Source organism: Neomonachus schauinslandi, chromosome 2 (genome assembly GCF_002201575.2).
Source record: "Neomonachus schauinslandi chromosome 2, ASM220157v2, whole genome shotgun sequence".
Taxonomy (NCBI): Eukaryota; Metazoa; Chordata; class Mammalia; order Carnivora; family Phocidae; genus Neomonachus; species Neomonachus schauinslandi.
In genome coordinates, this window is record NC_058404.1 from 166,178,120 (window position 1) to 166,190,138 (window position 12,019).

The 12,019-nt window shown below is 38.0% G+C and overlaps 1 pseudogene; it reads left to right on the forward strand.

Annotated features, from left to right (window-relative positions):
- The first annotated feature begins 9,258 nt into the window (after positions 1 to 9,258).
- On the forward strand, positions 9,259 to 11,277 carry LOC110590801 (annotated as a pseudogene).
- Positions 11,278 to 12,019: the final 742 nt, after the last annotated feature.

Here is a 12,019-nt window from a genome sequence, read left to right on the forward strand (position 1 = left end):
GATAGATAGATAGATAGATAGATAGATAGATAGATAGATAGATAGATTTTCCAGAACATGATCAAGATAGTTAGGCAAAGGGGTGTAGAGATGCAGCCACCTGTAATGGTCCAGTACAGGAGCTACTATGGGGCTACTAAAAAAGGTAGAAACAATAGTGACTATGGATGGTTTTACATTTGGGTCATATTCCTACAGGTAAGTATTATCACATCAAATATACTGCCACAGTGATGAGTAACTAATGTAAAAATTAGCTAAATAAAAGAGACTAGTATAAAATTATAGCTCTGTCCAACTGTCAGGTTAAAACATAGTGTATTAGATTTTTATTGCTGCAGTAACAAATGGCCACAAATTTAGTGGCATAAAACAACACAGATTTATTATCTCACATATTTTGTAGGTCAGAAGTTAGGGTAAGCTAGGGTTTCATAAAGCTGAAATCAAGGTGTTGACAGGGCCGCCTTCTTTATTGGAGCCTCTGATTGTTGGCTTTCAAGTTGTTACCTGATTCCATTTGCCTGTTATTGTAGAAACTGAGGTCTCTATTTTCTCACCAGCTGTCAGTCTCACTTCCTTTGCTCCTAGATGTTGTCTGCATTCTTTGTCATGCTTTCCATGTTGCCCCTCCAACAACAGTGCATCAAGCCCCTCTTGTGCTTTGGATATCTCTGACTTCTCTTGCTATCTCATCTCTCTCACTTCACTTTTGGAAGGTTCTCTGCCTTTAGGGACTGTGTGGTTAGATTGGACCCAGGGAGATAATATGAGATCATCTCCCTAATGGCAACTGTAAAATCCTTTGCCATATAACATATTCATAAATTCTAGGGATTTTAGTCTGGATGTCTTTGTGGGTCCATTCCCTAATTGTACTTTTAAAAATGAAATGAAATTCCAAATTACTCAAATCAAATCTGAATACATGTAAAATACTTGCATATATATACATATATATAAATATAAATGCATGTGAACATGTATTTCCCTCCAATGTCTAAATCATTAATGCCAAGATACATTTTTCCATTTTCAACCCATATTCCACTTAAATGTGTAGAAAAAAATCAAAATCAAATCAAAACATATTATAAGAATCCAAACATTTTTGAATAAGTAATTTTAATTTAGAAAATCATCAAAGCAATATCAATAAAATATTGAGGGACATTCATGATGTCTACTTAATTTTGTTCCTGTTCCTCGAACATGGACAGCAATTGTTCCTTTTTCTATTGAAGGATACATGAGCTGTTCCTGAATTATGGTTACATTTTACTGCTTAAATTCAGGGAAACAAAATTGTTTTAAAATAGGCTGTATTACCTTGCATTTCTCTGTGGGATATTCTGGGGAAAAGTGAAAATGATTTTAGCTAACTGTAGCACTGCCTATATCAAAATAGAATAATTATGTTGCAGGTGGGAAACTACGCAAGGTACCTGCAGAGTACAGATAAAGTGGTTCATTGGCCATCCGTTTTCCAGGCTGTTTAGCTTAATCTGAAGAGTATGTATAACGCATATTAATCCAAACAGCCCTGAACTCCAGCCATTTAGAGAAAGCACATCTGAATCTTCCTTAAAAATAGGTTTAGTAATACAATTTTTTTCTGGTTCTCATAATTATACTGGGTATTTTAAGACCTATCAGGAATCCCATATTGTTATTCTAAAATACTTATCCAGAATTTTCACCCTTCTGAGATTACCCTACAATAAAGGGAATAATGATGCCCTGCATGTGTACCATGTCAGAAGATGTTCAAAATATCACATCATAGCTAAAAATATGTAAACTCCTAGTTTGCATAATGACAGCAGGTAGATAGCTCAAGTTTAGTGGGAAATTCCCAAAGTATGAAATATTAACATCTTTCTTTAAAAAAAGTGTCAAAAATGAAAGTGTAACTTGCTCATTCCTACAAAAACATTTATGGTCTATATATTAAACATTCACGTATATTTTAAGATACTGTGACATTATGCCACACAGGTCTGTTCATTTGGTCTGTTAATTACACATCATATATGATGGTTGACAAGTAACTTGCGGCTTGGAACACAAATAACAATCTAGCAAGCATATACGATGCCAAATACCATTTATAATTCCTTGATGTTCACAGGCTAGCAAAATCTTTTTCACAGTTCTGCTGATCATCCCCATGCATTTAAGGCATAATATCTATGAAAGTTACATAATGACCAACATCACTTTTAATAATTAAAATTAATATTTTTTGAATTAAGTCATATAATTAAAATAAAGTCAGTATTAAATTAAATATATTTTATCTGTAAGATAAGTATATAGTTATCTGGAAGATAAATCTATGTAAAAGTAATGACTTACAACAGAGTTATCTGTAAATCACACATACTATTATATGATTTATGGTCAAAGTAAGACCAAGTGATTTGAGTTAGAGATGGGAGAAATAAATTTTCTTACATCAGCCTTGAAGATAATATTCAAAATTATAGAAAATATTTGTATAACTCAAAAAGTGTCCATGCATCCTTCCAATCCATAAAATGACACTTTTGGCTAACATAAGTCATTCTCATTTCTTAATCAAGGATCTTACATTAGGAGGAAAACAAAATGCATTAATTGGTTTTTAATAAATATATCTGACATTAATAAATGAATGGAAATTGCAAACAGGTAAGTATGCAAAGCAAATCAAGGGAAATTATTTCTTCTTTTCATTTGACTTGAGGTAATACTCTTATTAAATTCACCATACTACTTTCAGTTACTCCTTACAACTTTTTCTTAGCTGTTATAAATCTTTACCCAGATAATTAATAAAACATGAAAATGTAATGCTTAATCTAAGCTTTTTATTCTCTCAAGTTAAAAAAATTAACTTACTTTATTTGATCAAGTTTAAAAAGAGGAAATTTCTATAAGTGATCTAAATATATTTTACAATACAAAAGAAGATACGTTTTTAAGTTTTAACTTAAATCTGATTTTTGGTGTAATCTAACTTGACAACTGGAACAAAACAAAACAAAAAGTAATTTTATAGATAGTCCCAGAAAGACAAAGTTACATACAAACTAACTAAGCATCTGATCTGATGTACAATTTTTACTTTTGCACTTCTCAAATAATGTGAAGGAAATCTCTACAAAGTAGTCAGTGAGAATTTTTATAGCTTGCATTCTATACTGCATAATTTGAAAGTTACTTAAAATTTTTGAGTAACAGTGAAAATTAGAATGTTACCTTGTACATGGAATATAGGGAACCTATTCATTGTTATTTAAAAATTTTAAATAACTTTCAAATTATGCAGTATAGAATGCAAGCTAATTATGCTAAGTGAAATAAGTCAAGTAGAGAAAGTCAATTATCATATGGTTTCACTTATTTGTGGAACATAAGGAATAGCATGAAGGACATTAGGAGAAGGAAGGGAAAAATGAAGAGGGGGAAATCAGATGAACCATGAATGAGATGAACCATGAGAGACTATGGACTCTGAGAAACAAACAGGGTTTTAGAGGGGAGGGGAGTGGGGGGATGGGTTAGCCCGGTGATGAGTATTAAGGAGGGCATGTATTTCATGGAGCACTGGGTGTTATATGCAAACAATGAATCATGGAACACTACATCACAAACTAATGATGTATTGTATGGTGACTAATATAACATAATAAAAAAAAGAAAACAAAAGAAATGCTATTAACTCTAGCTATAAGGCATTCACCATTTAAAATTTAATTGACTCAAATTTCTAGAATAGATGTTCTCAATGGATTTGGTTCAAGAACAAAACTCTAAATGACAAAAATAATTGTGAACAAAATGGAAGGGCTTAAATATCAGAAAAACACTAAACAAGTCAGTAATAATTTTTATTATTGAAATTATTATTTTCCAGTATGCTTCACAGTTTCTATAAACAGTGACAATGCTTTCTCTGTTCATTTGGCCGTCCTTCAAAACTGTCACTTAGGTTTTAGGTCTTAGTCTTGATCTCCTTATAGTAGATCCCATGGAGTAAGTTTTTAAAGATTGATTGATTGATTGAAGAGAGAGCGTGCATAAGTGGGAGGGACAGAGGGAGAGGGAGAGAGATTCTCAAGCAAACTCCCAGGTGAGCACAGAGCCCAACGTGGGGCTTGATCTCAAGACCCTAAGATGAGGACCTTAGCCAAAACCAAGAGCTGGACACTTAACCGATTCTGCCACCTAGGCACCCCTCATGGAGTAAGTTTTTAAATTCATTTTTAAACTCTTGCCTCTTATTATTAATAAGGTAATTCCAAACTACACAAATCCTTGGCAGATATCTACATAACATCAGATATAGTTAGTTGAGACAAAAATATATTTTGAATACTTATTAATATTTAGCATCTGTGGAAGATTTCAGTACAACATTATCCAGGACACAGTACCTGAAATAGTTGCTCTAGAACCACCAATGATCAGTGAACATAGCCCAGCCATGAGAATGGTAACTTTTTTTTTTTTAAGATTTTTTGTTTATTTATTTGAGACAGAGAGAATGAGAGACAGAGAGAGAGCATGAGAAGGGGGAGGGTCAGAGGGAGAAGCAGACTCCCTGCCGAGCAGGGAGCCCGATGCAGGACTCAATCCCGGGACTCCAGGATCATGACCTGAGCTGAAGGCAGTGGCTTAACCAACTGAGCCACCCAGGCGCCCGGAATGGTAACTTTTAATACTGTTCTTTCTATTTGTTCTACAGGTATAACCCTTATCTTTAAACATCTTAGCATGCATAAAGGATATTATCTTTCCTGTACCTTTTATTACCTGAAAAATTGTGTCTAAAGTACTTATGCTATTATACTATGATTACTTTTTCTAAATATATAATCGGAAATGTTTCACATAATTTTCTAATTTTAAATGTCTATAATCTTGTATGTGGTTATATATTTCCATTACTGAACATTTTTAAAATTGGATCTGTATCAATATTAGAAAATATTTGGCTTAGAGCTTAGTGTATAACTCACAATTTTGGTCCCCTTTTATAGGTTCCACAATTACCCTATCCTTACATAATTTTATGTCTACATATAGTGATACATATGCATAGTGATGTGTACATATATATTGGTGATATACAGATATAAAGATATTTGTTATAAGGATTTATCTCACATGGTTATAAAGACTGAATAGTTTCAAGATCTGCAATTACAAGCTGCAGATCCAGGATAGTGAAAATTATAGTTCCAGTTCAAAGGCTTGAGAACCAGGAGAGTCGAAGCTATACATTCTACTCTGTAATGAGTCCAAAGGCAGGAAAAGACCAATATCCAGTCTCAAAGACAGGCAATAGAGCAAATTATTCTTTACTCCACTGTTTTGTTCTATTCAGGCCTTCACTGGATTGGATGAGGCCCAACAACATTGAAGAGAGCAATCTGCTTTATTCAGTCTAATTATTCAAAAGTTAATTTCATCCAGACCCATGAAGAATAATGTTTAACTAAATATCTGGACACCCTGTGACCCAGTCAAGTTGACTAAAATTAATCATCATACTTGGATTCATGAAAATTGGAAAATGATTTAACTATGTGGCCAGGAGCATGGAAGAAGCAAAATTAAAATATTGCATTCAAGGAGATCTGGGGAAGAAGTATGTAACTGAAGCAATAAAAATTGGCATAAAGTGTGAAGATCTTTGTCTCTCATATTAATGTCCACCACAGAGCATCCTCTATAGAAGATATGATTGGAACACCCAAGACAAGGAACTGAAAATTACTACAAAAAGAGGAAACTCTTAGAGGCAGTATAAAAGGCAATATAAGTCATGTTAATAATGGAAATCAGCAACTTTCATTTCTACTGGGTAGAAGAGAGCAAAAGAAAATTCCATTAAAATAGCAACAAGTTGCATTTGAAAATCCTTTTGGAACTTCCCTTTGTCTTTACTTTGCCCAACGCCAAAGTATACAGTCAGTTGCTCCTCACAATCCCAGGGCAGCAGCTCTTTCTGTCCTGCCCTGTGATTCAATAAAACCACCTTTTTGCACCAAAAAAAAAAAAAAAAAAGCAACAATTTGAAATATCTAGGGAGAAATCTCTCCCCTTCAAATTAAACCTTATAAGGTTTTTAATGTAAAATTTTAAAGTACTCATAAAGGATTCAAAATAATTAAAAAGCTGGAAAGTTACTGCATTTTTTGGATATTATGATATGTACTTATTGGTACCATTTCTTTAGCTGTTATGACATCCCAATCCTTCTCATGGCTTCATCATGAGTGTAAAGTTCTTGACATGATTGTTCTAGTGACTTAACTTTGATCGCTTACCTTTCCATCCCTCTGCCAACACTATGATAGTAACATACTTTGGCTAGATACTAGCCAAGGAGAATGAGCTTTTTTTTTTTTTTTGTAGAGGGACAATGGGCCTTCCAAGAAAGATTAAGTCCCCAAACTGCCTAATATTATTAAAGTACCAACAATTAAGTCCAACAAGAAAGACGTATTTCAAAAAAATAATTGTGAATATGGTTTTTGGCACAGAATTGGATGCCCTCAGACACATAAAATTCAACAAAGTTTCAGAAAGGGCTATACGAGCAAAACAATGTCAATCTAGACGCAAAACAGATGTCTAGAACTGGGCGCCAAAATTTCAGCTCACAGGAAGTAGGCTGGCAAAGCTGGCAGGCCACCATAAAGGGTCTGTGTTCTAAGGCATTCCTCAGAAGCGGCCATGTAAGAAAGAAATGGAAGATCTTTTTCATTATGTGAAGCAACAGCCTTGGAAAACAGTGGATATGGGAAACAATGTGAGGAATTAGAATTGAATGCCTAAACAAGTATTATCCAGTACCCAAGAGTTTTGAGTACCTGTTAACAATTTGCCCAGTGTTTTAAAATCAATATAGACTAGTGACTGTTAGGAGTCTTTGTTCCTTTTTAAAATGAGAGTGTGTACTGTGTATTCTTTCCCTGCACATCCATTTTATATATAGTATGTACAGTATAATTAGATTTTTATTCTATAGGTCTATGGAGTAAGAGAAGTGCATTCAGATCTGAAGTAAATCACAATACTTTATATTTCAAACCTGATGCCATGATTGTATAAGAAATATAGTTGTCCTGGAATGGAGATGAGTGTGTTTTACATGTGGAATGACATGAATAATCAAAATGAAGAGGGTAGACTCTGGTATATTGAATGTTTGATCTAATAATTCAATTATTCCTGTATTCACACCATTTCCATGGCCTCAAAGTGGTCATAATGTACCATGCCAACCTATGCCTTCTGATTGGAGAAGTCAATCCATGTGCATTTAGAGTGATTATTGACAAGTAAGGACTTACTAAGTGTCTTCTGGCTGTTTCGTAATTTTCTTGTTCCTTTCTTCCCTCTTGCTGGCCTTCGTTGTGAATTGCTGAATTTCTGTAGTGGTATGCTTTGATTCTTTTCTCTTTCTTTTATGTGTTGACTATAGGGTTTTGCTTTGTGGTTACCATGAGGCTTACATAAAACGTCTTATAGATATAACAATTTTATGTTAACAACTCAACTTTGACTGCATACAAAGACTTTCCCCCTTTACTCCCCCCTTTATGGTTTTGATTTTCATAACCTACCTCTTTTTATGTTGTGTATGCATTAACAAATTCTAGTAGCTATACTTATTTTTAATAATTTTGTCCTTTAACCTTTATACTACAGTTAAGTGGTTAATATACCACTACATTACAGTATTAGTGTATGCTGAATTTGACTCTATATTTAACCTTTATCAATGTGTTGTGTATTTTCAGATGTTTTGTGTTGCTAATTTGCATCCTTTCATTTCAGAATGAAGAACTTCTTTCAGCATTTCTTGTAAGATAGGTCTCCAGCAATGATGAAATTCCTCAGCTTTTGTCTTTATCTCTCCTTCCTTTCTAAAGTTCAACTTTGCTAGATATAGTATTCTTGGTCAGCAGTTTTTTTCTTTCACACTTTGAATATATCATCCCGTTTCCTCCTGGTCTGTAAAGTTTCTGCTGAGAAATTGCTGATAGCCTTATGTTGATTACTTTGTAAGCTACATGCTTCTTTTCTCTTGCTGCTCCTAAGATTCTTTCTTTGTCCTTGATATTTGACAATTATAGTGTGTCTTGAAAAATATTTCCTTAAGCAAGTTCGTTTGGGGACCTATGAGCTTCATGAAATTGAATGTCCAAATCTCTCCCCAGATTTGGGAAGTTCTTAGACATTATTTCTTTAAATGAGCTTTCTGCTCCATTTTCTCTCTTCTTCTGGGATTTTAGTAATTCACAGATTGTTTCTTTTGGTGGTATACCATAGATCACCTTTCTTCATTTTTTTTTCATTTTTTTTAATTCTCCTCTGACTGGTTAATCTCAAAGGTCCTGTCGTCCAATTCACATATTGTTTCTTTTGCTTGATCCATTCTACTGTTGATGCTTTCTATTGCATTTCTCAGTTCATTCCTTATATTCTTCAGCTTTAGAAATCTATGTGGTTCTTTTACAATTTCTATCTCTGCTGAACTTCTCTTTTGTTTGTGTAGTGCTTTTTCTGATTCTGTTGTACTGTCTTTCTGTGTTTTCTTAAAGCACACTGAACTTCCTTAAAAGATCTTAGATGATGGCATTAAGGAGGGCACATGATGTGATGAGCACTGGGTGTTATACCCAACTAATGAATCAATGAACCCTACATCAAAAACTAATAATGTACTATATGTTGGCTAATTGAATTTAAATTTTAAAAAAATCTTAGGGATATCCCAGCTTGGGGACAGGATTCCAAGTGAGCCTTTGCCCTCAAGAATACTGGAACCTCTGGCTTTCCAGGACCAGCAGTCCCTGCCATGGATCCTGAGAGGAGGAGGAGAAGACATTTTGGCTGCCTACTCACATCCCATTTTCCTCTTCCCTTATCCTACTGTTGCTATAGCTGATTATGGCAGTGTTCCCTCTGCCACAGCATGGAGTAGGTTCCAGCACTATTATTCAGCAGGCATGGTTCCCACTGCTGCCCAGGAATTCTGTCTAATTCTCCCTCCCTAGCTGGTGAAGCAAGGACCAGAGAACTGTGGAGGCCCAAACCACAGCAATGGCAAAGCCACCTCCCAGCATCCCCACCCTAGGAGGCTGCATGCAGAATGAAGAGTAGTGTCCCGGGACTGGGCAGGCCTTATTAATCTAGGCCTAGAGAGGACAGCAGAGGCTGTGAAGTGGGCTCGGGGCAGGAAGAACAGAGCAGAAGATGTCCAGTAAACTCAAAGCCAGTGAGGCCCTGAATTTGGTAGCCCAGTGCTACCCCCTTAGCCAGAAAGAATAGGCTGTTTTTTCATGAGCAGATCCTGATCACTGATGTGAAACTGAGATGGGTGACCCTGAAAAACCCCGATTCTTCCATGGGGAAGTTGCCCAACACCTTTAGCTTTGATACTATATATGATGCCACTTCCAAGCAGACAGATTTATATATGTTGAAACCATGAGGCCCCTGGTAGATGCAACTCTTCAGGGTTTCAATGGCATGGTGTTTGCCTACTGTCATATGAGCGCTGGCAAGACTGACACCAAGACTGACACCTGGGTGGAGCCTGAACTGTGCAGGGTCATCCCCAATGCCTTTGAGCACATTTTTACCCATACCTTATGCTCCTAGAATCAACGTGCCTGGCCCATGACTCCTACATGTGAATCTACCAGAAGTTTCAAACCTGTTCTCCCAAGAGCCCAGCAAGAGGCCAGAGCTGAAGGAGAACCATGATAGGCATCTAAATCAAGGACCTCTTTGCCTTCACCACAAAGAACATCAAGGAGATCTAGCATGCCACAACTCCAGGGAACCAGACCCAGATGGTGGGTAGCACACATGAATGAGGTCAGTTCCCACCCGATGCCATCTTCATCATCACCATGGAGTGTGCATGGCTTTGATGGTCAGGAACACATTCATCTGGGCAATATCAACCTGGGAGACCCGGCTGGCAGTGAGATGCAGAACAAATGGCTAGAAGGCCCCGATATGGCTAGAAGGACAGCCACACAGTCCACAGGTAGTGGTGGTGGTGGAGGTAGCGGTAGTGGTAGAGAGAAGCCTAAAGAAGTCTCCAAAATCAACCTCTCACTGTCTGCCTTGGCAACATAACCATTGGTGAGCAACAGGAGTACCCACATCCCCTACCAGGACTCCAAGCTCACTTGGCAGCTCCAGACTTTTTGGAAAGGAATGCCAAGCCATCATAGTGGCCACACTGGGTGTGGTCTTATGGCTACTTTAAGAGCCTTTCTGTCCTGCACTTTACCAATCAAGCCAAGAATATCAAGAAAAATCCCCAAGTAAATGAGTACCCCAAGGACACACTGATGCAGGAATTCCAGGAGGAGACTGTTCACCTGAAGACCCAGCTGGAGAAAAATGGGTTGCTGGCAAAGTGACTCTGGAAGAAGAGCAGCAGCAAAAAGAAGGCTGTGTCAGCCTGGCAGAGTACCATGAATGGCCAGTGATTGAAACCTGGGTAACCAAAGAGGAGGATGACAACAACAACCACCACCCACCCCAGTCTATCCTGGAGTCAGCCTTGGATAAGAACATGGAAAATTACCTGCAGGAACAGAAGGAGTGGCTGGAGGAGGAGAAGGTGGCCATCCAGGTTGTCTGCATCTGGGTGAATGAGGAGAAATAAACTCTGCTGGCAGAGAAGAAGATCCTGGAAGATATGCAGCAGAAACAGCAGGCTATAGAGCTGCTCAGAGCCAAGTACAAAGCCATGGAGAGCAAGCTGCTCATTGAGGACAAGAACATCATGGATCACACCAAAAAGCAACAGAAAACTGCTGTTGGAACTGAAGACTCAGGAGATTGTTGAGCAAAAATGCCACGAGCAGGAAATGCAGCAGGAGATGATGGTCTGAGATGAGGAGACCAAGGAGCGCTAGGACACCTCCATGTTCCATCCCTGCAGCAGATGGTGGAAATCATAACCAAGAAAGCAGAAGCTCTATGCCAAGCTGCAGGTGAAGGCAGAGATCCAGGACCAGGATGATGAGTACATCTGCACGTGCCAGGATCTGGAGGAGGCACAGAATGAGCACATCCAGGAACTGAAGCTCAAGTACCTTAGAGAACTTCATCTCCCCTAAAAAGAAGAGCATGATTGTAAATAGGCTTTGCCAGGCTGTGAGGAGGAGCAGTAAAACAAGACCTCCATGTACTACACATGGAGAGTTTCATGCATTTGGACAGCTTTCTGAAAAAACCTTCCATATCTAAAATCTAAAAGTCCAGATCCTGGTGCCAGAGTCCTCAACACCACACCAGCAGCCTCAAAGTCCTCACTAACCACCGCTCTCCACCACACATGCCTTGCTGGCCTCCACCACTCTGTGCCCCACCACAGTGCTAGACCATGGGTGGCAACCTTCAGTCAGGCTGCCCATCCCACAGGTTCCTGGGATGGGGCAGCCAATCCTGGATTATCGCATCACCCCTTCAGTGTGTGTGTGTGTGTGTGTGTGTGTGTGTGTGTATGCTCGTGTGTGCATATGTCTGAGAGGGTAAGAATCTGATCTGGAGACTACGACTCTGGCTGCTCTTTTTAATCCCCTTTATTTAATTAATGTTATTTATTCATGTGGATAAGTTGGCATGAGAAAGATGCTCTCATCTGAGCTGTGTGGGCCTAATAAGGTCACTGCATAGCCTCCTCTTCTCTTGATTTTAACCTCCATCCCCAAGCCAGACCTCAAGCTCCTCCCTGTCGGCCACTCCCAGAAGGGAAGGTGGCCAGTGCCTAGAAAGAAAGTACTTTTTTCTGTCTGTCTCACTGCATAATATCCATCTCTTTCTACGTGCATAGTGAGAAACTCCTAAGAACTTTCTGGGACTAGAAAAATGCTAAGTATCCACTGAGGACAAGAGACATCCTGACAGTATTGGTCCTATGCTCCCAGTGGAGAGATCCTCCTCACCACTTTCTGGGCCTCAGACAACGTATTTCAGGTTCTTGGGCTCC